Consider the following 27,513-nt stretch of genomic DNA (forward strand, 5'->3'; position numbering starts at 1 on the left):
TTTCCAAGAAAAACAGGTTTCATTAAGGTCCTTTGCAATTTTCTTTTCCTCACTTCAAATATTTGAAAAAGTAGCTGAATAAAAACCCAATATGGTCTTAGACCTGAACTCTACAGACTATAAGAAGTTTATAAATATTCATCTCAAACAATATATATATGTTCCTTAATCACCTACTGCCTCATATGAGCTATGTTCAGGAGTGTTAGACATGAACTATTATATATATATACACACACATATACATATACATATACATATACATATACATATACATATACATGTATACTCATTATTTAGTTGCCACAAACTGAGATCTATTCTTTCCATTCTATTGAGACCAATAAAGGCAATTCTATATTCCACATTCTTGGCCCTAAAGACTTAAAGGTTGCCAGTGTTCAGAAACCCCTTTTACTCATTGTCTATGGTGCTGATTCTTAACGTTCTAATGCAGAGAAAGATCATACTTTTCTCATTTTAGCATTCCCAGTGATACATTTGAAATGAGAAAACGCTATGCTTTTCAACTTTGAAACAGGACTTGGACAATATGAAATAATGTGAGCCTTTTGCAAATAACATAAAATAACAATTGTGTAAAATAAGTTCAAGTATTCAATAATGTCCACAGAAAAGAAATCAGAAATCTCATCAGGTCATGAATAAAATGTACCAAAATTATATTTTAGGTGGTACACTTACACAATGAAAACAATTTGTTGATATAGTTGATTATGGTTAAAAAAACAAAAATGTCCCAGGAAAAATAAAATCCTCTTATGTGGACTATATAAGAAAATCAATCACTCATTTTTTACTTCTGAATCAGTTCTTCTAACTTACTAGTTTTTACCTTAAGTCAGGTGTAGAAGTTATTTTTATAATATCTGGGGCTTTGTTTTGTTTTAATATTCTGTATTATCCAACTTGGAATAGAGCAATACTGATGAATAATCATATACCATCTGGTTATTCTGAAGACCCTGTGTGACAAGACAGCAGTTTAAGATGAGTTCAAAAAGAGAAGCAGAAAACTAATACTGGCATTCTGGAAAAAGGTAACTTCTAGACCTGTGTTTCCCAAAGCGACCTCAGTGGAATTCCAGTTTCCCAGATGATCCAAGAAAAGGAAAAGAGAGCTACATCGTCAAAATTAAGTTTTTGAAAAGGTGTACAAGCTGACCCTTGAGCAACAAGGGTTTGAACTGTGTGGGTCCACTTATGTACAGATTTTTTAAAAAATTTTTAAAGTTTATTCATTTTTGAGAGAGAGAGAGAGAGAGCGAGCAAGCATGAGCGGGGGAGGGGCAGAGAGAGAGGGAGATACAGAATCTGAAGCAGGCTCCAGGCTCTGAGCTGTCAGCACAGAGCCCGATGTGGGGCTCGAACCCACAAACTGAGAGATCATGACCTGAGCTGACATCGGACACTCAACCAACTGAGCCACCCAGGTGCCCCGTACAGGTTTTTTTTAAATAAATACAATACGGTATTGTAAATGTATTTTCTCTTCCTTATGATTTTCTTAATAACATACTCTTTTTCTAGCTTGCTTTGTTATAGAAATGTAGTATGTAATACATATAACATACAAAATACATGTTAATTGACTATTTTATCAGTAAGGCCTCCAATCAACAGTAGGCTATTAGTAAAGTTTTGGAAAGTCAAAAGTTGTATGTGGATTATCAGCTGTGTGGAGGTCAGTGCTCCTAACCCACACATTGTTCAAGGGTCAACTGTGTATTATAAATTCACAATGCACGTTAGGCAGCAAAAAAAGTATTTCTTTTTTTTTTTTCATTACTTTTTATCCTGTGTTTTTTTTTTTAAGTTTTTATTTAAATTCCAGTTAGTTAACATATGGTGTTATATTAATTTCAGGTGTACAATATAGTGATTCAACACTTCCACACATCACCCAGTGTTCATCACAAGTGCAGTCCTTAATCCACATCACCTATTTAACCCATCCTCCCAACCTGCCCTGTGGTAACCATCAGTTCGTTCTCTATAGTTAAGAGCATGTTTCTTGATTAGCCTTTGTCTTTTTTTCCCTTTACTCATTTGTTTTGTTTCTTAAATTCCACATATGAGTGAAACCGTATGGTATAATAAATCTGATTCACTTATTTCACTTAGCATAATACTCTCTACCTCTATCCACATCATTGCAAATGTCAAGATTTCATTCTTTTTTATGGCTGAATAATATTGCATTGTATATCTATTACCACATCTTCTTTATTCATTTGTCAGTTGATGGGCACTTGTGGTATGTCCATAATTTGGCTATTGTAGGTAATGGTGCTATAAACATTGGGGTGAATATATCCCTTTGAATTAGTATTTGTGTGTTCTGTAGGTAAATACCTAGTAGTGCAATTGCTGGATCATAGGGTAGTTCTATTTTTAACTTTTTGAGGAAGCTCCATACTGTTTTCGAGTGACTCCACCAGTTTGCAAAAAAAAAAAAAAATAAAGTATTTCATCATTTTTTAACCAATGTTTTTCTTTTTTTTAAGTTTTTTTAAAGTTTTTATTTTGAGAGAGCGAGAGAGAGACAGAGCGAGAGAGAGCAAGTAGGGGAGGGACAGAGAGAGAGAAAGAGCAAGAGAATCCCAAGCAGGCTCTGCACTGTCAGCACGGAGCCCAACGTGAGGCTTGAACTCATGAACAATGAGATCATGACCTGAGCTGAAGTTGGACGTTCAACCAACTGAGCCACCCAGGTGCCCCATTAACCAATGTTCTTCAAATTCATTGAGGAATCAACAGTTTTTTATTAAATATATTATCTATTAACATAATGTTTAACTAAGAATTTTGAGAAAAAGACTCCTGACTATATCAGGGAAAAACTGCAAAACAGATTAACTGGTATAATTATTCAGTGAACAAATAAATGAATGAACAAATGATACTACCAGTCACTATTCCATAGCTGTGAACAAGACAGACACAACACCTGTCATCAAAGTCGTTTTACAGTAAATGTGTATGCATATATGCATACATATATGTAACATCCAGTGTATATATTACATGTACAACCTTATTTTTTAAGGCGTACATGGGGAACTGAAGACGCTAGACTTAAATATGGCTAATTTATTTACATATTAGAAGTTTCAACGTTTTATTTTTTTATCAGTGCTCTTAAAACCGATATCTAAATTTCAGATTTTAATAATAATAGTCTTTTCCTTATAATTGAAAAAGTACTTAATTCCAGCGTACTGGCTTGACTACATGCAAAATATAAAAGCAATGATGTAGTAGTCAGATATGACTGAAAACAGAAAAAGGCTAATAAATACTGTTTCATTATTATTATTATTATTGTTATTATAAATAAGAATACATAAACTTAAATCTTGGAACATAGACAAACTGCTGTGCCTGGGTAGTTAGATTTACAGATGATATTTTCTTTCTATTTTCCATAGTGGCACAGTGTTTAATAGGGTTTTTAAAATTTTTTTTTAATGTTTATTTATTTTTGAAAGAGACAGAGACAGAATGTAAGTGGGTTGGGGCAGAGAGAGAGGGAGGCACAGAATCCGAAGGAGACTCCAGGCTCCTAGCTGTCAGCACAAAGCCTGATGCAGGGCTCAAGCTCATGAGCTGTGAGATCATGACCTGAGTTGAAGTCAGACACTCAACCAACTGAGCCACCCAGGCGCCCCTTTAATAGGTTTTTTTTTAAGAACAATAAAAATGAAAACTTTACTAAATGTAGATGGGCTGCTCTTAAAATGAAACGAGCTCCATCCATAATGGCTTTTGATTTAAAATACTTGCACATCCCTGGAGAAACATGAAATCCTGTGAAATCACTTTCTGCAAGACACTGTGGCAGGGAGCCAGAATCTTTACAATGCCAGGAAGTCAACAAAGTTGCCTACTCTACTGGCCTGGACTCTGTGACTTGTAGTTTCCTGTCAGGACCCTTGGGAATGATCAAGCTTCCCTGTGGAAAGAGAAAACTCTTGCCTGAAGAGATAATTTTCCATAAAGAAAACTCTCTTGACTCAGTGTCCACTAATCCTTTTTTTTATCAACTCCAATATCTGAGGCCATGATTAGACAGCCCTCATTATCTGAGTGATCAACATCTGATCTTCTGAAGATTCAAAGATGCCCAGACAAGCAAAGCCATGACAGAAGAAATATAAACTGTTGGCCAACTGGTTATGATCTTGGTCTTCATTCAAACATCTCTCCCTAATTAATGCTAGTGTATAGCAAGTCCACTGTTGTCTAACAATCTCCCTCTGATTCATCTGACAACACAACACAGATACACTGTAAACTGATTCCAAGTGAAATTCCAAGATCTCATGAAGTCAGTGGAAGTGATGTCAGAGAATGTCTTGAACTGCATTTAAGTGACATTTTGGCAGTAATGACCAAAAAATATAAAATTGACAGAGATGGTGACATGTCAATTCCAAAGGGAATGAGTTTAATATCAAAGGGCTGAGAGTGGCCCTTGGAAAAATTTATGAAGTTCTTAATTTTGTAAATGTTACCTTTTATAATTATACAATGAGAATCAAATGTGAGGTAAAGGTTATCCTTTTGAACTGTTAACATTTTTAAGAAAAAAAGTATATATAACTCCTTCAATAGGCATGATTTATTCTTTATTGTTTCTAGGAATTAGCTCAGCATTACAATTATATCCATAATATAATTTAAGAATATTTTCATAATTTCTTTATTGCTTACCATGACTTACCCTATGCATTCTGGCCCTGGAGACAGCTCTGAAATTATCTCCAACCACTTTGGCCTCCCTGCTGTTATTACAACAAGTGAACTTGATCCTACCCTAGAACGTTTGCAGTTGCTATTTCCTATGCTAGGAACACCCCAGACCTGCTAAAATGTGCTCCTTCTGGGAAGCTTCCCTGATCACCTTCCCTAAATTAGTAGCTTCCATCACTTTATTCTGCTGTATTTTCTTCATAGGACCTATCACCACCTGATATTGTTTATTTGTGTTATAATTTTTTTATTTTTTTATTGTTTATTTGTGTTATAATTGTTTATTTGTGTTATAATTATCTATCTCCCCTACTAAAATAGTGACTCTTTGAGGACAAAGATTTGGGGGTCTAATTCACTACTCTATCCTCAGGGCCAAAAGGGGTGTCTACCATGGTAGCTACACAGTAAATATTTGTGGAATGAAATGAATTAGTGAATATTTAGCATCATTTTTAAAGATAAATCTCTATTCACTCCCTTACTTTTTCTATCTACTTTGAAGTACTAGTTTCTGTTTTAAGTGATTCATTGTAAGTAGACTTTTTCCAAGGCAAGTTATCTTCAGGTAATGAGGCTTTCCTGTACTGGACATTCCTTCCTTTGCCTTACAGGTTAACAAAGAGATTTCGTGCCATTATGCCAACAAGGCTGATGGTACTGGCTGCCCAGAACATTGTTTCTAAGCTGTGGTCCCATTCCAGCCAGAAAGAGCACTGGGATTGACTATTTTCTATGGAAAAGGGCATGGTAGTCAAATTACTGACCTAGAACACCCTATTATAACATAACTTTGGAGGAAAAAAAAACACGTTTCATTATTAATACCTTACCTTGAATTGATTTTCGGATAACCAAATACATCCTTCCTGTTGATGTGATTCTTAGGAGTCTCAGAAGTTATCTGGTCTAATTGTTTTTTAATTACCAAACTTCTGCAAGGACAATCCCCAATTCTTGTTTGAAACCCTCCGGGATGAGAAATTCACGCCTCACAAAGTCCTTTATTGGACTCCTCTAATTCTTGGGGGGAAAATGCCACTTATATTCTCCCTTGCTTGTTATTACTTTCATCAGTGGCTGAATGCTTCAAAGTTAATCTGCTCTATCTTCTGGTCCCCTGGTCAGGGACCAGGGAATCTCTTTCTTCAGTAGATTCTCACTTGGCATGATTTAGAATCCCTTCACCATCACTCTTCATTGTGTAGCTCAACATAAACTGTGATAATGTCCTCTGAAAGTGCAGTGACTACACTGACCATCTTAATCCAGGTATAGTTTTCCAAGTGAGTGGTGAAATTGAGTCTGCATCTCCTTCTTCCTACCATTATACTCTTTGCATGTGGCCCAATATCATTTTGAGTGGTCTGAGTGGTGGAATCACACCAGAGCCTCAGATTCTTGGAGTCACCTGCTATTCCTGACTCACATCTGTGCTATCCAGGAGAGCAATTAGTTTGTTGAACCATGTTCCAGCTTTCCATATATTACCATGAAATTCTGTATTGTTTGATCTGACATTTCATGCTATTAAATACAACTTTTCAAGTCTTCTAGAATATACATTTTAGCAAAAATTATGTTGGTTATCCCTTCCAGTTTCATATAAACAGTACTCTGTGGATACAGTCCTTCTAAAACTTAAAGGAAACAACAGACTTACTTTTTTTTTCTTTCAATATATGAAATTTATTGTCAAATTGGTTTCCATACAACACCCAGTGCTCATCCCAAAAGGTGCCCTCCTCAATACCCATCACCCACCCTCCCCTCCCTCCCACCCCCCATCAACCCTCAGTTTGTCCTCAATTTTTAAGAGTCTCTTATGCTTTGGCTCTCTCCCACTCTAACCTCTTTTTTTTTCCTTCCCCTCCCCCATGGGTTTCTGTTAAGTTTCTCAGGATCCACATAAGAGTGAAAACATATGGTATCTGTCTTTCTCTGTATGGCTTATTTCACTTAGCATCACACTCTCCAGTTCCATCCACGCTGCTACAAAAGGCCATATTTCGTTCTTTCTCATTGCCATGTAGTACTCCATTGTGTATATAAACCACAATTTCTTTATCCATTCATCAGTTGATGGACATTTAGGCTCTTTCCACAATTTGGCTATTGTTGAAAGTTCTGCTATAAACATTGGGGTACAAGTGCCCCTATGCATCAGTACTCCTGTATCCCTTGGGTAAATTCCTAGCAGTGCTATTGCTGGGTCATAAGGTAGGTCTTTTTTTAATTTTCTGAGGAACCTCCACACTGCTTTCCAGAGCGGCTGCACCAATTTACATTCCCACCAACAGTGCAAGAGGGTTCCCGTTTCTCCACATCCTCTCCAGCATCTATAGTCTCCTGATTTGTTCATTTTGGCCACTCTGACTGGCGTGAGGTGATACCTGAGTGTGGTTTTGATTTGTATTTCCCTGATGAGGAGCGACGCTGAGCATCTTTTCATGTGCCTGTTGGCCATCCGGATGTCTTCTTTAGACAAGTGTCTATTCATGTTTTCTGCCCATTTCTTCACTGGGTTATTTGTTTTTCGGGTGTGGAGTTTGGTGAGCCCTTTATAGATTTTGGATACTAGCCCTTTGTCCGATATGTCATTTGCAAATATCTTTTCCCATTCCGTTGGTTGCCTTTTAGTTTTGTTGGTTGTTTCCTTTGCTGTGCAGAAGCTTTTTATCTTCATAAGGTCCCAGTAATTCATTTTTGCTTTTAATTCCCTTGCCTTTGGGGATGTGTCGAGTAAGAGATTGCTACGGCTGAGGTCAGAGAGGTCTTTTCCTGCTTTCTCCTCTAGGGTTTTGATGGTTTCCTGTCTCACATTCAGGTCCTTTATCCATTTTGAGTTTATTTTTGTGAATGGTGTGAGAAAGTGGTCTAGTTTCAACCTTCTGCATGTTGCTGTCCAGTTCTCCCAGCACCATTTGTTAAAAAGACTGTCTTTTTTCCATTGGATGTTCTTTCCTGCTTTGTCAAAGATGAGTTGGCCATTCGTTTGTGGGTCTAGTTCTGGGGTTTCTATCCTATTCCATTGGTCTATGTGTCTGTTTTTGTGCAATACCATGCTGTCTTGATGATGACAGCTTTGTAGTAGAGGCTAAAGTCTGGGATTGTGATGCCTCCTGCTTTGGTCTTCTTCTTCAAAATTACTTTGGCTATTCGGGGCCTTTTGTGGTTCCATATGAATTTTAGGATGGCTTGTTCTAGTTTCGAGAAGAATGCTGGTGCAATTTTGATTGGGATTGCATTGAATGTGTAGATAGCTTTGGGTAGTATTGACATTTTGACAATATTTATTCTTCCAATCCATGAGCAAGGAATGTCTTTCCATTTCTTTATATCTTCTTCAATTACCTGCATAAGCTTTCTATAGTTTTCAGCATACAGATCTTTTACATCTTTGGTTAGATTTATTCCTAGGTATTTTATGCTTCTTGGTGCAATTGTGAATGGGATCAGTTTCTTTATTTGTCTTTCCGTTGCTTCAGTGTTACTGTATAAGAATGCAACTGATTTCTGCACATTGATTTTGTATCCTACAACTTTGTTGAATTCATGTATCAGTTCTAGCAGACTTTTGGTGGAGTCTATCGGATTTTCCATGTATAATATCATGTCATCTGCAAAAAGCGAAAGCTTGACTTCATCTTTGCCAATTGGGATGCCTTTGATTTCCTTTTGTTGTCTGATTGCTGATGCTAGAACTTCTAACCCTATGTGAAACAACAGCGGTGAGAGTGGGCATCCCTGTCGTGTTCCTGATCTCAGGGATAAAGCTCTCAGTTTTTCCCCGTTGAGGATAATGTTAGCTGTGGGCTTTTCATAAAAGGCTTTTATGATGTTTAAGTATGTTCCTTCTATCCCGAGTTTCTCAAGGGTTTTTATTAAGAAAGGGTGCTGGATTTTGTCAAAGGCCTTTTCTGCATCGATTGACAGGATCATATGGTTCTTCTCTTTTCTTTTATTAATGTGATGTATCACGTTGATTGATTTGCGAATGTTGAACCAGCCCTGCATCCCAGGAATGAATCCCACTTGATCATAGGGAATAATTCTTTTTATATGCTGTTGAATTTGATTTACTAGTATCTTATTGAGAATTTTTGCATCCATATTCATCAGGGATATTGGCCTGTAGATCTCTTTTTTTACTGGGTCTCTGTCTGGTTTAGGAATCAAAGTAATACTGGCTTCATAGAATGAGTCTGGAAGTTTTCCTTCCCTTTCTATTTCTTGGAATAGCCTGAGAAGGATAGGTATTATCTCTGCTTTCAACGTCTGGTAGAACTCCCCTGGGAAGCCATCTGGTCCTGGACTCTTATTTGTTGGGAGATTTTTGATAACCGATTCAATTTCTTCGCTGGTTATGGGTCTGTTCAAACTTTCTATTTCCTCCTGATTGAGTTTTGGAAGCATGTGGGTGTTTAGGAACTTGTCCATTTCTTCCAGGTTGTCCAGTTTGTTGGCATATAATTTTTCATAGTATTCCCTGATAACTGTTTGTATCTCTGAGGGATTGGTTGTAATAATTCCATTTTCATTCATGATTTTATCTATTTGGGTCATCTCCCTTTTCTTTTTGAGAAGCCTGGCTAGAGGTTTGTCAATTTTGTTTATTTTTTCAAAAAACCAACTCTTGGTTTCGTTGATCTGCTCTACGGTTTTTTTAGATTCTATATTGTTTATTTCTGCTCTGATCTTTATGATTTCTCTTCTTCTGCTGGGTTTAGGCTGCCTTTGCTGTTCTGCTTCTATTTCCTTTAGGTGTGCTGTTAGATTTTGTATTTGGGATTTTTCTTGTTTCTTGAGATAGGCTTGGATTGCAATGTATTTTCCTCTCAGGACTGCCTTCGCTGCGTCCCAAAGCATCTGGATTGTTGTATTTTCATTTTCCTTTGTTTCCATATATGTTTTAATTTCTTCTCTAATTGCCTGGTTGACCCACTCATTCGTTAGTAGGGTGTTCTTTAACCTCCATGCTTTTGGAGGTTTTCCAGACTTTTTCCTGTGGTTGATTTCAAGCTTCATAGCATTGTGGTCTGAAAGTATGCATGGTATAATTTCAATTCTTGTAAACTTATGAAGGGCTGTTTTGTGACCCAGTATATGATCTATCTTGGAGAATGTTCCATGTGCACTCGAGAAGAAAGTATATTCTGTTGCTTTGGGATGCAGAGTTCTAAATATATCTGTCAAGTCCATCTGATCCAATGTATCATTCAGGGCCCTTGTTTCTTTATTGACCATGTGTCTAGATGATCTATCCATTTCTGTAAGTGGGGTGTTAAAGTCCCCTGCAATGACCACATTCTTATCAATAAGGTTGCTTATGTTTATGAGTAGTTGTTTTATATATTTGGGGGCTCCGGTATTCGGCGCATAGACATTTATAATTGTTAGCTCTTCCTGATGGATAGACCCTGTAATTATTATATAATGCCCTTCTTCATCTCTTGTTACAGCCTTTAATTTAAAGTCTAGTTTGTCTGATATAAGTATGGCTACTCCAGCTTTCTTTTGGCTTCCAGTAGCATGATAAATAGTTCTCCATCCCCTCACTCTCAATCTAAAGGTGTCCTCAGGTCTAAAATGGGTCTCTTGTAGACAGCAAATAGATGAGTCTTGTTTTTTTATCCATTCTGATACCCTATGTCTTTTGGTTGGTGCATTTAATCCATTTACATTCAGTGTTATTATAGAAAGATATGGGTTTAGAGTCATTGTGATGTTGTATGTTTTATGTTTGTAGCGGTGTCTCTGGTACTTTGTCTCACAGGATCCCCCTTAGGATCTCTTGTAGAGCTGGTTTAGTGGTGACAAATTCCTTCAGTTTTTGTTTGTTTGGGAAGACCTTTATCTCTCCTTCTATTCTAAATGACAGACTTGCTGGATAAAGGATTCTCGGCTGCATGTTTTTTCTGTTTAGCACACTGAAGATATCGTGCCAATCCTTTCTGGCCTGCCAAGTTTCAAAAGAGATCAGTTCGAGTCTTATAGGTCTCCCTTTATATGTGAGGGCACGTTTATCCCTCGGTGTTTTCAGAATTTTCTCTTTATCCTTGTATTTTGCCAGTTTCACTATGATATGTCGTGCAGAAGATCGATTCAAGTTACGTCTGAAGGGAGTTCTCTGTGCCTCTTGGATTTCAATGCCTTTTTCCTTCCCCAGTTCAGGGAAGTTCTCAGCTATAATTTCTTCAAGTACCCCTTCAGCACCTTTCCCTCTCTCTTCCTCTTCTGGGATACCAATTATGCATATATTATTTCTTTTTAGTGTATCACTTAGTTCTCTAATTTTCCCCTCATACTCCTGGATTTTTTTATCTCTCTTTTTCTCAGCTTCCTCTCTTTCCATAACTTTATCTTCTAGTTCACCTATTCTCTCCTCTGCTTCTTCAATCCAAGCCGTCGTGGTTTCCATTTTGTTTTGCATTTCGTTTAAAGCGTTTTTCAGCTCCTCGTGACTGTTCCTTAGTCCCTCGATCTTTGTGGCAAGAGATCCTCTGCTGTCCTCTATACTGTTTTCAAGCCCAGCGATTAATTTTATGACTATTATTCTAAATTCACTTTTTGTTATATTATTTAAATCCTTTTTGATCAGTTCATTAGCTGTTGTTCTTTCCTGGAGATTCTTCTGAGGGGAATTCTTCCGTTTGGTCATTTTGGATAGTCCCTGGAGTGGTGAGGACCTGCAGGGCACTTCCCCTGTGCTGTGGTGTATAACTGGAGTTGGTGGGCGGGGCCGCAGTCAGACTTGATGTCTGCCCCCAGCCCACCGCTGGGGCCACAGTCACACTGGTGTGTGCCTTCTCTTCCCCTCTCCTAGGGGCGGGATTCACTGTGGGGTGGTGTGGCCCATCTGGGCTACTTTCACACTGCCAGGCTTGTGGTGCTAGGGATCCCGCGTATTAGCTGGGGTGGGTAGGCAAGGTGCACGGGGGCAGGAGGGGCAGGCTTAGCTCGCTTCTCTTTAGGTGATCCACTTCAGGAGGGGCCCTGGGACAGCGGGAGGGAGTCAGACCTGCTGCCAGACCGGTGGCTCCGCAGAAGCACAGCGTTGGGTGTTTGTGCGGTGCAAGCAAGTTCCCTGGCAGAAACTGGTTCTCTTTGGGATTTTGGCTGGGGGATGGGCGAGGGAGATGGCGCTGATGAGCACCTTTGTTCCCCACCAAACTGAGCTCTGTCGTCTGGGGGCTCAGCAACTCTCCCTCCCTTTGTCCTCCAGCCTTCCCGCTTTCCGAGCAGAGCTGTTAACTTATGACCTCCCAGACGCTAAGTTGCGCTTGCTGTCGGAACACACTCCGTCCGGCCCCTCCGCTTTTGCAAGCCAGACTCGGGGTCTCTGCTTGGCCGGCAGGCTGCCCCTCCACCCCGGCTCCCTCCCGCCAGTCCGTGGAGCACACACCACCTCACCGCCCTTCCTACCCTCTTCCGTGGGCCTCTCGTCTGCGCTTGGCTCCGGAGACTCCATTCTGCTAGTCTTCTGGTGGTTTTCTGGGTTATTTAGGCAGGTGTCGGTGGAATCTAAGTGATCAGCAGGACCCGCGGTGAGCCCAGCATCCTCCTACGCTGCCATCTTCCCTTCCTCCCTCGACTTACTTTTATTCAACGCATGATTTTTAAAAATTATATAAATCAGGGAAGGTGTGTTAAATAATTATTTAATATATTAAAACTTAGAATATTTGAAATTGTTTTACTTTAGGAAAGGAGGGTAGGAAAAGAAGAAATGAGAAAAAGTACTTGGGCCAAATTTTGGGAGGCTACTAGGATGAGAGACAGTACAGTGAGGGCCCCAGAATTACCAGGTAACAGCTTGAAGGTACCAATCACTTCAAAGTGGGAATGACATTTTTATCCTCTTTAGCACTCTCCTTCCAGAAAACTGGTATAACTGAAGATCTGGTCAGACAAAGAGAGCAATTTAAGGAGTCATCCAGTTGGGAAGGACAACCTCATTCTTATTTGGGTACACATAAGCAAAACATATCCAACATATCTGGACCTTACTCAGCAATGAATATCTTTGCTCTATGAAGCAGAAAGGGTATTTTTCTCTCCTTTATTCCCTCTACACCTTCAAAAAGGTTTCAAGTTTTTCTTTCTCCTCCTGTGGTTCCATTTGACTACTTTTTTGTTTTTAAGTCTTGACAGTATACTTTCTTTATACATGGTCTATGAGCTTTGGCCCATGTAAACCTGCCCACATTTCAGCCAGTAATCATATTTCATAAATACCTTTATTCACAATGATATTCTGGATCTCTTTAAAATTTTCAATCCATGGGCATTTTTTGGGTTATCTATTACTTTAATGACTTAAAGCAGCCATTTCATTTTGCTCTTGATTTTGAGAGTCAGGAATATCACAAGAGTTCTTATGGGCAGTTCATCTGTGATCCATATGTTGTCAGGCTGAAGCAAGTGGGGCTGGAGGACCGCCTTCCAAAATGGCTTCTTCATTCACATAGCCAATAACCCAATGCTTCTTGACCTCTTTCTCCACAAGGCATCTTATCCTTCAGGGTCTCATGTGGCTTGAACTTCTCACAGCACAGCAGTCTCAGGGCAATCCATCTCCTTACATGGCAGGTGACATCCAAAAGACCATGACATTACATGACTCAGGCATGTAAGCATCAGACTCTTCATTTCAGCTCAGGTCATGATCTCGTAGTTCATGGGTTGAGCCCCACGTTGGGCTATCAGCATGGAGCCTCCTTGGGATTCTCGCTGCCCTTTCCCTGCGTGCTCTCTCTCTCTCTCAGAATAAATACATAAACTTAAAAAAAAAAAAAAAAAAAAAAAAAAAAACAATGGCAGAAGCTGCTGGTCCACTTAAAGGTTTGGCCTAAATGGCATAATATCACTTTTGCCATACTCTATTGGTCAAAGGCAGATACAAGTTAATGCAGATACAAGGGCAGAATAATACACACCTCTTAATAGGTGGAGTGTCAAAGAATTTTTAGCCATTTTTAATCTGCCACAGACATTCATACTAAATGCATCTAGGAATCTAGGAATAATTATCCTTAGAGTCATGACATCAGATAGTTATAATTTTCATCTCAATGAATCTATACTTTATGGATAATCTGTAATTTATGGTTATATATAAAGAGAGAGAAAAGGAAGATACAGCTATTAAGAAGAGAGGTGAGATTTCTGGCATCTTCAAGGAACAAAAAGTGTAGTTGCTTAATTTAACTAATTCAAGCCACAGTCCTCGACAGTGTTGTTTCAACACCCTGGAATGATGTGATTAACTGTGAGGTATGTTGCAACTTGCAAGTCATTTTTCTAATATTGACATTTGTGAATAATTCAATTTCTAAATAATAAATTAGAGCTGATCCAAGTTTTTTGCTACAACATCACTCTCTTACATGCATTTCTAACTTCATTCTTCATTGGAAATGAAGTGAGGCTTCTTGCAGCTTTGCCACTGGGAACTGATCATAACTCTGGCACACTCATGGGAAAATTCCACAACCCAGCCATCATCCATCTTGTATGGCTTGGAGGAGAAAAAAAAAAAAAAAAAGATTAAGAACTCGTAGTTCAAAGCATGTTGCTAATGAAGCCAGTATTGGCGAGCTAGATAAAAGCTGGATAAAATCCAAATATGAAGCAATTTACCTTTATTTTTCTCAGTAGTAATACAGAAAAATCTTATCAGAAAAATCTTCCCTTTTCTCTTTGCCCTGTTCCTTTCTCCTTTCCTCTCTCCTCTTCCCAGCTCTCTCCCTAGTGGGCTCATAAATGTGGGCTCATGAAATTTAGTAAAATGTATCAGCTACCAGTCATACTGGAAAAATAACTCAAAGTCCTACTTTGCTACGGTTGGGCAGGAATACTGTTTACTGGTACTGAAAACAGTAGATGTATTTATAGTTCTAAAAACATAATGTCTCACTCCACAACTATTTCTAAATACTAAATGCATATTATTATAAAATAAAATTTGCCTTTATCATTTCCTTGAGACAGTGACCTAAGCTCTGTCTTCCATGAGCTGCCTGTCATATATAGGTGGTTTATGCATATCTAGAGAGAGCCACATTCCCCTGGGCCCTAGAGCAGTCAGGGCTGCTGTGTTTCTATATTTGGTATCAATCCCTCAGCACAGGATTCAACTCAGATCACTGCTGGGTCTGTTGTCATTGGGCTTGACTTCGCAAAAAAACTCAACTAACTTCTTAATGGTCCTCAAAAACTCATTAAAAATTCATGGGTAATGTTGTGACTTTCAACTAAAATAGTAAATATTGAGTCCTAGAACTAATAGGAATGGATTATGCCACAAAAATGATTAGATATGGTCAACCTAGTGAACAAACATAGAATATCCAGAATCAGCTTACAAAGAAAGATAAATTTTAAAAAATGTATCACCCACTAGAGATACTTTTCATCTAATAACTAAAATGCTAAAAGCTTAAATGCCCAGATAGTAACATAACATGGCAAAAAATACAGACAGGGAGTTCTGGGGCCTAGAAGCTGCTTCAATTCTATCATTTACTGCACAGTTAATAGCTAAACTTTTCAGGACCTCAGTGTCCTAAATTATAAGGCAGATAAATTTGATGGGTTTTACTGGCTTTGCAGGCTTTAAAATTTGGTGATTCTTGGAGAATGTAAAAATAAAGTTGCATGATGCATTTTTATAGGAATGGAAGGGAAGGGATGGGATGGGAAGAGAAGGAAGGAAAGGGAAAGAAGGTAAGAAGGAAAGAAGGAAGGGAAAGAGAGAAAGGAAGGGAGGGAGGAAGGAGGGAGCAGCAGAGGAAGGAAGGGAAGAAAGAGAAAAGAGGGAAGAGAAGGAAAAGAAAAAATGTGTATAGAGAGGGACAAAACCTTTGAAATGAAAACCCTACTTAGACAATGACCACATCAACATATAAATGACTTAATGGAAGTGGTAAAGGACTGGCTGGAGTTCAGAATTTGAATATATGGTATTTTAATACTACTATATGGGTAAATTGGCTTCTGTGGGCTAGTCTGGTTATGACTCCACCATGAAGTTATGCTTATGGGAGAAAGCTGAAGGGACTAAGATGATGTCTCACAGCCCCCACCCCCACCCTCCTGCACCGCCGCCACCATTATAATCACTGAAGTCTGGAAGTAGATGTTGTGGAAGGGAAGTGTTTGGAGGCTACCGGAGTCACAGAGAAGGATCAGATGGAGAAAAATAAATAAGAGGTACCAAAGGAAGTGAGGAAAAAAATGACAGGCAAATTATCAAATTATGTGTAGCTACTGAGAAGCAACAGGGGTATCTGATTTCCAATCAAGGCCTGAGATTCTCCCAACTGTCTGGCTCCTGTGCTATTTAATACCCTAACGATCCCCTTACCCACTTGTTATCCACCTTCTTCCTACCATCTTGAGAAATGACATAGTGAAGGACGGTTCACTTCACACTATCCAAGCTCTGGAGCAAACACACCACTGATCGATGTGCTCATAAGAATAGTATTACAGCTGGGATCTGCCTTGTACCATTCATGAGTGGGTAGGGTTACCTTGTTGTGCTGTGTATTATCAAGGACTGGGTTGGGAATTTTATATTCACACTCTTCAAATTGAGGGAGACCATGTCGCAGGGCTGCAGGGTTCTAATACTAGTGCTACACTTTCCAGTCTGCTTATCACCTTGTCTTCCGCTGTCATCAGTCACTCAGCAGCTCCCTTCCTTGGCCTACAGCCAAGCTACAATTTAATTCAAGGATTTTAGCTTGTTTATTTTATTTTATTTTATATTTTATTTTATTTTTACTTTTCCAAAATACACAAAAGTAGAAAGACTAGTAAACTCCATATGCCTATCACCAAGCTTTACCAATTATCAGTATTGGGCCATTCTTTTGTCAAATGCTGTCACCCCCACCATATCATCAAAACAGCCAATTGGTGAAACAAAGTTGAGTTTATTCCTCCCTGATAGGGGAGACTACTACCAAAGTCCCAATATCTTCTTAGGGTGAGGATGGCAAAGTTGGGATATTTATGAGATTGTGGAGTCTGGTTTAAGGTGGATCACTCAAAAAGAGGGGAACGTGATTAGGATTAAGGATCATGATGTGATAATTTATGATCCATGGATACAATAAGGTAAAAATTTGAGGTAAAGGGTTCAAAGAGTCTTGGGCTATAAACAGTGGTTTGATGCCATCTACTCAAGAGTTAGTCATTTGATGTTCATTTAAATGGACTTAGGGGAAGTTTCTAAAACAAATAATAAATGTATTTGCAACTCTTATCTTCATGGGCAAAAGTACCCTGGAATAGTGAAATCAAGTTGATGAGGCAGTGGAATAATAAAGTTATATTGGTAAAGCAGCCAAATAGTAAAGTTATGTAAATGTACAATAAGTTCTGTGGGTGTATGTCTTCTGCATTCCCTGTCATCCAACCCCTATTCACTTGTATTGTTGTTATTGGTTACAGTACTTTAAATTATTGTTTATTGTTTAAAGTTGCCAAATGGTATCCCACTCATATACACAGTCTATAATTAGGTAAAATATTGAATAACAAAATCTCTCATATAGATGCAATTTAAAATTTTTTTTCAATTGTTCTATTCTTAGCTTTATCAAGATAGTCAAGGAAATAACTCTGATGCTAAGAACTCACTGTCACACTCTGGAATAAATAATGTCAAAGACTACTCAGAATCTCAAAGAGCTCTAAATAGAAATCATTGCCTCATTGGGCCAATAGCCAGTCTAACCCGTGATAACAAGAGCAGAAAACCCCAAGTATAAATTCAATGTGGGCTTTGTGGGGAATGTGCCGGGTGAAGGCAACTCCTCTTTGGTAAATTAAGCCATTCTTCTAAAGGAAAAATACTGCCTAAAGGAAACATATCATGGTGTTGGACATCTACTCCATTGAGATTCTGTAAAAATTTAAGTGTATTCAGGCTACAAACACTAATTGAGCACATTTTAAATGGAAAGCAAGAAGGGACTGTGCAGAAAGGAAAAGCCACCTCTGGGTTTTTGAGGAAAGCCTGCTTTGGTGGAAAATGATAATATTTGGAGCCAGATCTGGGTGGGAATGTTGAAAAAAATTGCTTAACATCTAATTTCTTAGTATTTCTAAGTTTCAAATTCTACTGTAAACAATTTTTCAAACTTTTAAGGATGGTAAGAAATAATTCCATATAGTGGATGGCAGCTAGAATTTAGTGTTTTAATTGCAATTTTGCCCTTGAGGAGACTGTTAAAGGCCAAATATAGGGGTCAAGGCCTGCAGGTTGAGTTGTGGTCTGATCATGTAGGGCCTGTGACGTCATGCTTGACTGTATTCTATGCACTGGTGAACACTTATGAGTGGGATCATGGTATGAGTGGAAGCACACTTCAGGAGTATGAATTTGACAGCCAGTGTCACCTTTCAACTCAGCCTAAGAGGGGGCTGTGTGCTAGGCCATACTTTAAAGGACTGTTAGCCAGAACTTGGTGACACATGGATCTTTTGGGACCCAATGCTCAGCACTGACTGAGTGTGACCAACAGGTAAATATTCACTTCTGCCTCCAACACTGCTTCCGCCTCAGGGCAACACATGTCTTGCCTTCCATTCTCGAAAAGAAAAGTGTGCCCCAAAGCCCTGGTAGTTTGTGTGTTTTTCCACAGATCCTACTCCAGAGTACAGGATTTGAATGACAGAAGAGCTTGCGTAGAAGAAAAGACAAATTAGCTAACGTGTCGATCCTTCATGTCAGATAGCTTGAATGCATGACTCCTGCATAACAGTCTCCCATAGTGCTGAGCACCCACTTTGTCTCTCTTCTTTCCTATGTGTAGTTCTAGAGACAATTGCAGATTAGTGAGGTATTGGCAGCTAAGGAATATTTTACAATATGATACATTCATATAACAAATACATATCAGGCTAAATCATACAAAACTGGCATATAAAATTGTCCCTTTTTGAATAGATTAACCTGCATGGTTCAAATACACACACACACACACACACACACACACACACACACACACATGCGCGCGCGCGCACATACACACCCTTGTATCTAAAGACATACATACACGGATGAAGTATGATAGCAATTCCATATATTACTGTGTGGACCTACAATTACTTTTGGATAGGGAGAAAATTAAGGAATAATAAAATTAAAGTATTTCATAATATTTTCCATGGTCATTTTTTCCATATGCAGTCCTGTTACAATGTTTGAACATGATATGTAAACTTATGACTATGATATCATGTGTAAAATTGATGATTATTTTCAAATTGAAATATTGCTGTAAGAATCTTTTTAATAATTCCAGTTGCTATTGTTTTAGGTGAATGAAGTTTCCCTGAAATGAAATTAATAAAAAACTATCTGAGAACTATAATAACTCAAAAATATGACATTTCTGAGAATAGCCCACAAGTTATTTGCAAATCTTGATTATAGCAACATAAGCATTTGTTTTGGTCAAGAAACATACATTGGATAAATATAAAATCATTTTCAAATTATGTAGATCTTTATTTTACTAGTCCTTCAAACATCAATAGACCATTGAATTCAGTCATCTTTGGCATTTTGCTAGATTTAATTCTATTAAATCTATAGCTTTAAAGATATTCTTGATTTGTAATTATGAAGATATATTTGCCACAGTAGAAGGATAGAATGGATTTTACTTAACAGTTTGTTAACTTGTTTTATTATTTTTAAATATCTGTATTCTTGCTCCAGTTCCCTCAGATATTAGGAGTAGGCCTGTTTCCAACAATATCTTTATTCGTTAATAACAATTAGTCATTGGCACCTATATGTGACAAGCAGACTAAAGAGAATAAATATTTAAAGGTGATTAGACCACAGAAGAGGTTCCTGCAAAAGTCTTTAACTCAAAACCCAAAGACAGCAGCAGGCGTCGTAAGCCAGTGAAGCAGAGGGAAGGAAATAATAGGACGTGGTGGTGACTGTGATTAAGTGGACAGAGTTCATGTTCTGTCTAAAGGAGACACCTCTGTTCAGGCTACAGCCATTGCTGCCATTAGGAAATGTCAAGGGGTCAAAGGGTCAAATATCGAATCTTATGCTTTTCTTTAAAAATTAGGAATATGGAATTTTTTACATAAAATTTCTCAATTAGAAGTTAATTTTTAAAAACTATGTAGATCAAGCAAAATGTTTCTATGGGCTCTATTTAAACAATACATTACTACTTTACAACTATCATTTTATTTTTTTATTTTTTTTATTTATTTTTTATTTTTTAATATATGAAATTTACTGTCAAGTTGGTTTCCATACAACACCCAGTGCTCATCCCAAAAGGTGCCCTCCTCAATACCCACCCCCCACCCTGCCCTCCCTCCCACCCCCCATCAACCCTCAGTTTGTTCTCAGTTTTTAACAGTCTCTTATGCTTTGGCTCTCTCCCACTCTAACCTCTTTTTTTTTTTTTCCCTTCCCCTCCCCCATGGGTTTCTGTTACGTTTCTCAGGATCCACATAAGAGTGAAACCATATGGTATCTGTCTTTCTCTGTATGGCTTATTTCACTTAGCATCACACTCTCCAGTTCCATCCATGTTGCTACAAAAGGCCATATTTCATTCTTTCTCATTGCCACGTAGTATTCCACTGTGTATATAAACCACAATTTCTTTATCCATTCATCAGTTGATGGACATTTAGGCTCTTTCCATCATTTGGCTATTGTTGAGAGTGCTGCTATAAACATTGGAGTACAAGTGCCCCTATGCATCAGCACTCCTGTATCCCTTGGGTAAATTCCTAGCAGTGCTATTGCTGGGTCATAGGGTAGGTCTATTTTTAATTTTCTGAGGAACCTCCACACTGCTTTCCAGAGAGGCTGCACCAATTTGCATTCCCACCAACAGTGCAAGAGGGTTCCCGTTTCTCCACATCCTCTCCAGCATCTATAGTCTCCCGATTTGTTCATTTTGGTCACTCTGACTGGCGTGAGGTGATATCTGAGTGTGGTTTTGATTTGTATTTCCCTGATAAGGAGCGACATTGAGCATCTTTTCATGTGCCTGTTGGCCATCCGGATGTCTTCTTTAGAGAAGTGTCTATTCATGTTTTCTGCCCATTTCTTCACTGGGTTACTTGTTTTTTGGGTGTGGAGTTTGATGAGCTCTTTATAGATTTTGGATACTAGCCCTTTGTCCGATATGTCATTTGCAAATATCTTTTCCCATTCTGTTGGTTGCCTTTTAGTTTTGTTGGTTGTTTCCTTTGCTGTGCAGAAGCTTTTATCTTCATAAGGTCCCAGTAATTCACTTTTGCTTTTAATTCCCTTGCCTTTGGGGATGTGCTGAGTAAGAGATTGCTACGGCTGAGGTCAGAGAGATCTTTTCCTGCTTTCTCCTCTAAGGTTTTGATGGTTTCCTGTCTCACATTCAGGTCCTTTATCCATTTTGAGTTTATTTTTGTGAATGGTGTGAGAAAGTGGTCTAGTTTCAACCTTCTGCATGTTGCTGTCCAGTTCTCCCAGCACCATTTGTTAAAGAGACTGTCTTTTTTCCATTGGATGTTCTTTCCTGCTTTGTCAAAGATGAGTTGGCCATACGTTTGTGGGTCTAGTTCTGGGCTTTCTATTCTATTCCATTGGTCTATGTGTCTGTTTTTATGCCAATACCATGCTGTCTTGATGATGACAGCTTTGTAGTAGAGGCTAAAGTCTGGGATTGTGATGCCTCCTGCTTTGGTCTTCTTCTTCAAAATTACTTTGGCTATTCGGGGCCTTTTGTGGTTCCATATGAATTTTAGGATGGCTTGTTCTAGTTTGGAGAAGAATGCTGGTGCAATTTTGATTGGGATTGCATTGAATGAGTAGATAGCTTTGGGTAGTATTGACATTTTGACAATATTTATTCTTCCAATCCATGAGCACGGAATGTCTTTCCATTTCTTTATATCTTCTTCAATTACCTGCATAAGCTTTCTATAGTTTTCAGCATACAGATCTTTTACATCTTTGGTTAGATTTATTCCTCAGTATTTTATGCTTCTTGGTGCAATTGTGAACGGGATCAGTTTCTTTATTTGTCTTTCTGTTGCTTCATTGTTAGTGTATAAGAATGCAACTGATTTCTGTACATTGATTTTGTATCCTGCAACTTTGCTGAATTCATGTATCAGTTCTAGCAGACTTCTGGTGGAGTCTATCGGATTTTCCATGTATAATATCATGTCATCTGCAAAAAGCGAAAGATTGACTTCATCTTTGCCAATTTGGATGCCTTTGATTTCCTTTTGTTTTCTGATTGCTGATGCTAGAACTTCCAGCACTATGTTAAACAACAGTGGTGAGAGTGGGCATCCCTGTCGTGTTCCTGATCTCAGGGAAAAAGCTCTCAGTTTTTCCCCGTTGAGGATGATGTTAGCTGTGGGCTTTTCATAAATGGCTTTGATGATGTTTAAGTATGTTCCTTCTATCCCGACTTTCTCAAGGGTTTTTATTAAGAAAGGGTGCTGGATTTTGTCAAAGGCCTTTTCTGCATCGATTGACAGGATCATATGGTTCTTCTCTTTTTTTTTTTATTAATGTGATGTATCACGTTGATCGATTTATGAATGTTGAACCAGCCCTGCATCCCACGAATGAATCCCACTTGATCATGGTGAATAATTCTTTTTATATGCTGTTGAATTCGATTCGCTAGTATCTTATTGAGAATTTTTGCATCCATATTCATCAGAGATATTGGCCTGTAGTTCTCTTTTTTTACTGGGTCTCTGTCTGGTTTAGGAATCAAAGTAATACTGGCTTCATAGAATGAGTCTGGAAGTTTTCCTTCCCTTTCTATTTCTTGGAATAGCTTGAGAAGGATAGGTATTATCTCTGCTTTAAACGTCTGGTAGAACTCCCCTGGGAAGCCATCTGGTCCTGGACTCTTACTTGTTGGGAGGTTTTTGATAACCGATTCAATTTCTTCGCTGGTTATGGGTCTGTTCAAGCTTTCTATTTCCTCCTGATTGAGTTTTGGAAGAGTGTGGGTGTTTAGGAATTTGTCCATTTCTTCCAGGTTGTCCAATTTCTTGGCATATAATTTTTCATAGTAGTCCCTGATAGTTTGTATCTCTGAGGGATTGGTTGTAATAATTCCATTTTCATTCATGATTTTATCTATTTGGGTCATCTCCCTTTTCTTTTTGAGAAGCCTGGCTAGAGGTTTGTCAATTTTGTTTATTTTTTCAAAAAACCAACTCTTGGTTTCATTGATCTGCTCTACAGTTTTTTTAGATTCTATATTGTTTATTTCTGCTCTGATCTTTATTATTTCTCTTCTTCTGCTGGGTTTAGGCTGCCTTTGCTGTTCTGCTTCTATTTCCTTTAGGTGTGCTGTTAGATTTTGTATTTGGGATTTTTCTTGTTTCTTGAGATAGGCTTGGATTGCAATGTATTTTCCTCTCAGGACTGCCTTCGCTGCGTCCCAAAGCGTTTGGATTGTTGTATTTTCATTTTCGTTTGTTTCCATATATGTTTTAATTTCTTCTCTAATTGCCTGGTTGACCCACTCATTCGTTAGTAGGGTGTTCTTTAACCTCCATGCTTTTGGAGGTTTTCCAGACTTTTTCCTGTGGTTGATTTCAAGCTTCATAGCATTATGGTCTGAAAGTATGCATGGTATAATTTCAATTCTTGTAAACTTATGAAGGGCTGTTTTGTGACCCAGTATATGATCTATCTTGGAGAATGTTCCATGTGCACTCGAGAAGAAAGTATATTCTGTTGCTTTGGGATGCAGAGTTCTAAATATATCTGTCCAGTCCATGTGATCCAATGTATCATTCAGGGCCCTTGTTTCTTTATTGACCATGTGTCTAGATGATCTATCCATTTCTGTAAGTGGGGTGTTAAAGTCCCCTGCAATGACCACATTCTTATCAATAAGGTTGCTTATGTTTATGAGTAATTGTTTTATATATTTGGGGGCTCCGGTATTCGGCGCATAGACATTTATAATTGTTAGCTCTTCCTGATGGATAGACCCTGTAATTATTATATAATGCCCTTCTTCATCTCTTGTTACAGCCTTTAATTTAAAGTCTAGTTTGTCTGATATAAGTATGGCTACTCCAGCTTTCTTTTGGCTTCCAGTAGCATGATAAATAGTTCTCCATCCCCTCACTCTCAATCTGAAGGTGTCCTCAGATCTAAAATGAGTCTCTTGTAGACAGCAAATAGATGGGTCTTGTTTTTTTATCCATTCTGATACCCTATGTCTTTTGGTTGGCGCATTTAATCCATTTACATTCAGTGTTATTATAGAAAGATACGGGTTCAGAGTCATTGTGATGTCTGTATGTTTTATGCTTGTAGTGATGTCTCTGGTACTTTGTCTCACAGGATCCCCCTTAGGATCTCTTGTAGGGCTGGTTTCGTGGTGACAAATTCCTTCCGTTTTTGTTTGTTTGGGAAGACCTTTATCTCTCCTTCTATTCTAAATGACAGACTTGCTGGATAATGGATTCTCGGCTGCATATTTTTTCTGTTTAGCACACTGAAGATATCGTGCCAAGCCTTTTTGGTCTGCCAAGTTTCAAAAGAGAGATCAGTTCGAGTCTTATAGGTCTCCCTTTATATGTGAGGGCACGTTTATCCCTTGCTGCTTTTAGAATTTTCTCTTTATCCTTGTATTTTGCCAGTTTCACTATGATATGTCGTGCAGAAGATCGATTCAAGTTACGTCTGAAGGGAGTTCTCTGTGCCTCTTGGATTTCAATGCCTTTTTCCTTCCCCAGTTCAGGGAAGTTCTCAGCTATAATTTCTTCAAGTACCCCTTCAGCACCTTTCCCTCTCTCTTCCTCCTCTGGGATACCAATTATGCATATATTATTTCTTTTTAGTGTATCACTTAGTTCTCTAATTTTCCCCTCATACTCCTGGATTTTTTTATCTCTCTTTCTCTCAGCTTCCTCTTTTTCCATAACTTTATCTTCTAGTTCACCTATTCTCTCCTCTGCCTCTTCAATCCGAGCCGTCGTGTTTTCCATTTTGTTTTGCATTTCGTTTAAAGCACTTTTCAGCTCCTTGTGACTGTTCCTTAGTCCCTTGATCTCTGTGGCAAGAGATTCTCTGCTGTCCTCTATACTGTTTTCAAGCCCAGCGATTAATTTTATGACTATTATTCTAAATTCCCTTTCTGTTATATTATTTAAATCCTTTTTGATCAGTTCATTAGCTGTTGTTCTTTCCTGGAGATTCTTCTGAGGGGAATTCTTCCGTTTGGTCATTTTGGATAGTCCCTGGAGTGGTGAGGACCTGCAGGGCACTTCCCCTGTGCTGTGGTGTATAACTGGAGTTGGTGGGTGGGGCGGCAGTCAGACTTGATGTCTGCCCCCAGCCCACCGCTGGGGCCACAGTCACACTGGTGTGTGCCTTCTCTTCCCCTCTCCTAGGGGCAGGATTCACTGTGGGGTGGCGTGGCCCGTCTGGGCTACTTGCACACTGCCAGGCTTGTGGTGCTGGGGATCTGGCGTATTAGCTGGGGGGGGGTGGGCAAGGTGCACGGGGGCAGGAAGGGCAGGCTTAGTTCGCTTCTCCTTAGGTGATCCACTTCAGGAGGGGCCCTGTGGCAGCGGGAGGGAGTCAGATCCGCTGCCGGAGGTTTGGCTCCGCAGAAGCACAGAGTTGGGTGTTTGCGCTGAGCGAGCAAGTTCCCTGGAAGGAACTGGTTCTCTTTGGGATTTTGGCTGGGGGATGGGCGAGGGAGATGGCTCTGGCGAGCGCCTTTGTTCCCCCCCAAGCTGAGCTCTGCCGTCCGGGGGCTCAGCAGCTCTCCCTCCCTTTGTCCTCCAGCCTTCCCGCTTTCTGAGCAGAGCTGTTAACTTATGACCTCCCAGTCGCTAAGTCGCGCTTGCTGTGGGAACACACTCCGTCCGGCCCCTCCGCTTTTGCCAGCCAGACTCGGGGGCTCTGCTTGGTCAGCGAGCCGCCCCTCCTCCCTGGCTCCCTCCCGCCAGTCCGTGGATCATGCACCGCCTCGCCTCCCTTCCTACCCTCTTCCCTGGGCCTCTCGTCTGCGCTTGGCTCTGGAGAGTCCGTTCTGCTAATCCTCTGGTGGTTTTCTGGGTTCTTTAGGCAGGTGTAGGTGGAATCTAAGTGATCAGCAGGACGCACAGTGAGCCCATCGTCCTCCTACGCCGCCATCTTCCCTCCGGCCTACAACTATCATTTTAGACTGACGTAACAGGGACAGGAACCAACACTTGCCTTGTGTGCTTTGGCCATTTCTTATTTCTCGTCATTACTGCTGTTTTTTTTCTCCTCTTTCTCTCTTTCCTCCTCCTTCTCTTTCTCCTCCTCTTTTTTTTCTTATTCTTTTCCTTCCCTCCCCATCCTTCCCTCCCCTTTTCTCTATTCTGCTTCTCTACAACTTTGTTTTCTCTATTTTTCTGTTCCTGTTGTGAAATATAGCTGTCACACCCATTGTTGCTTTAGTTACAACTGAAAACTAACTACCTAGAGAAAAGTCTGTCAGTAATATCTATGTATCATCAGGAAGAGGAGTTTCTGGAAAATGTGACTTGAGCACCAAAGTTATTCCCCACAGGATGATGGCAAATTGACTGATCCAAGATTAAACTGCTTTGAGAAGGCATATTTGGATTTTTTGAAAAAAGGACTCTTACACCCAAATCACCAAATGTTGCCCATTTTTCAAGGTTACTATTTCATACCAAAGTTAGCAAACCTATCACCTCATACAATCTCACAGTGGAATACTGAAAGCCAATTTAGAATATTAATAATAATTGTAATTCATATATATTTAATCTGATTATAATTGTTGCAAGTACTCAAAGCTGATACTCATTATCTGAGATGTACCTGGCTGAGTTGAGTACATTTGGAGCTAGATTCTGCGTGAAAACACATTTATTCCTATACAAAGGCAATGGGATAGAAAGTAACTGGGACTAGAAGACAAAGGTGCTACGAGAATCATCACAAACAACCCAGCAAGAGAATTGGCAAACTAAATGCCATTGGTCTTACAGCATAACAAAAGACTGAACAGGGTAGGAAAATTGCATTTTGCTTAGTATTCTAACAGCTGACCTTTCCAAATCTATTTACCCAATTTCTTTTCTGAAATCTTCATTTTTATTGCTTGTAGTAGCTACATTTCTTTGCTCTAAGCAGGTATTTACAAGAGATAAAGCATTTAAAATGTAAAATAATATTTAAGACAGCAAACATTTAAACACAAAATATATAATTTGCAGAATTACTTATCAGGAATTAAAGTGGTATCTTGAAGTGCAGGCCCAAAATAACTGACTTTACTTTAAATAAAAAGTATATGGAATCAAAGCAGGGGTATCATTATCCCCTCCATCTTCTGCAGGTAATTATTTTTCAGTCTCGCTCATCCTCTTCAGTAAATCAAGAGATTCTCCCATATACAAATCTGTCTTGCTATAAATTTATATAGATTTCTTGTACTTGGCTTTAACTCAAGAGTATGGCCTCTCATCACTTTATAATACACCATTGGTAGATGAGTTCTAAGAATTACATAATCAGTGAATTTTAGAGCTGTGAAGTCCTTAGACATCTACCCCCCAGGTTTTATAGATGAGTAACCCAAGACCCAAAGATATAAGTTGACCTACCCAGGATCAAAAAGTTAACAACTGGCAGAGCCTGGGCTTGAATACAGAACTCCTTAGCTTTAATAATTTTCTATGGTTTCACAGAAAATTTTT

This window comes from Panthera pardus, unplaced genomic scaffold, assembly GCF_024362965.1.
Source record: "Panthera pardus isolate Hobbes unplaced genomic scaffold, ASM2436296v1 HiC_scaffold_22, whole genome shotgun sequence".
Taxonomy (NCBI): Eukaryota; Metazoa; Chordata; class Mammalia; order Carnivora; family Felidae; genus Panthera; species Panthera pardus.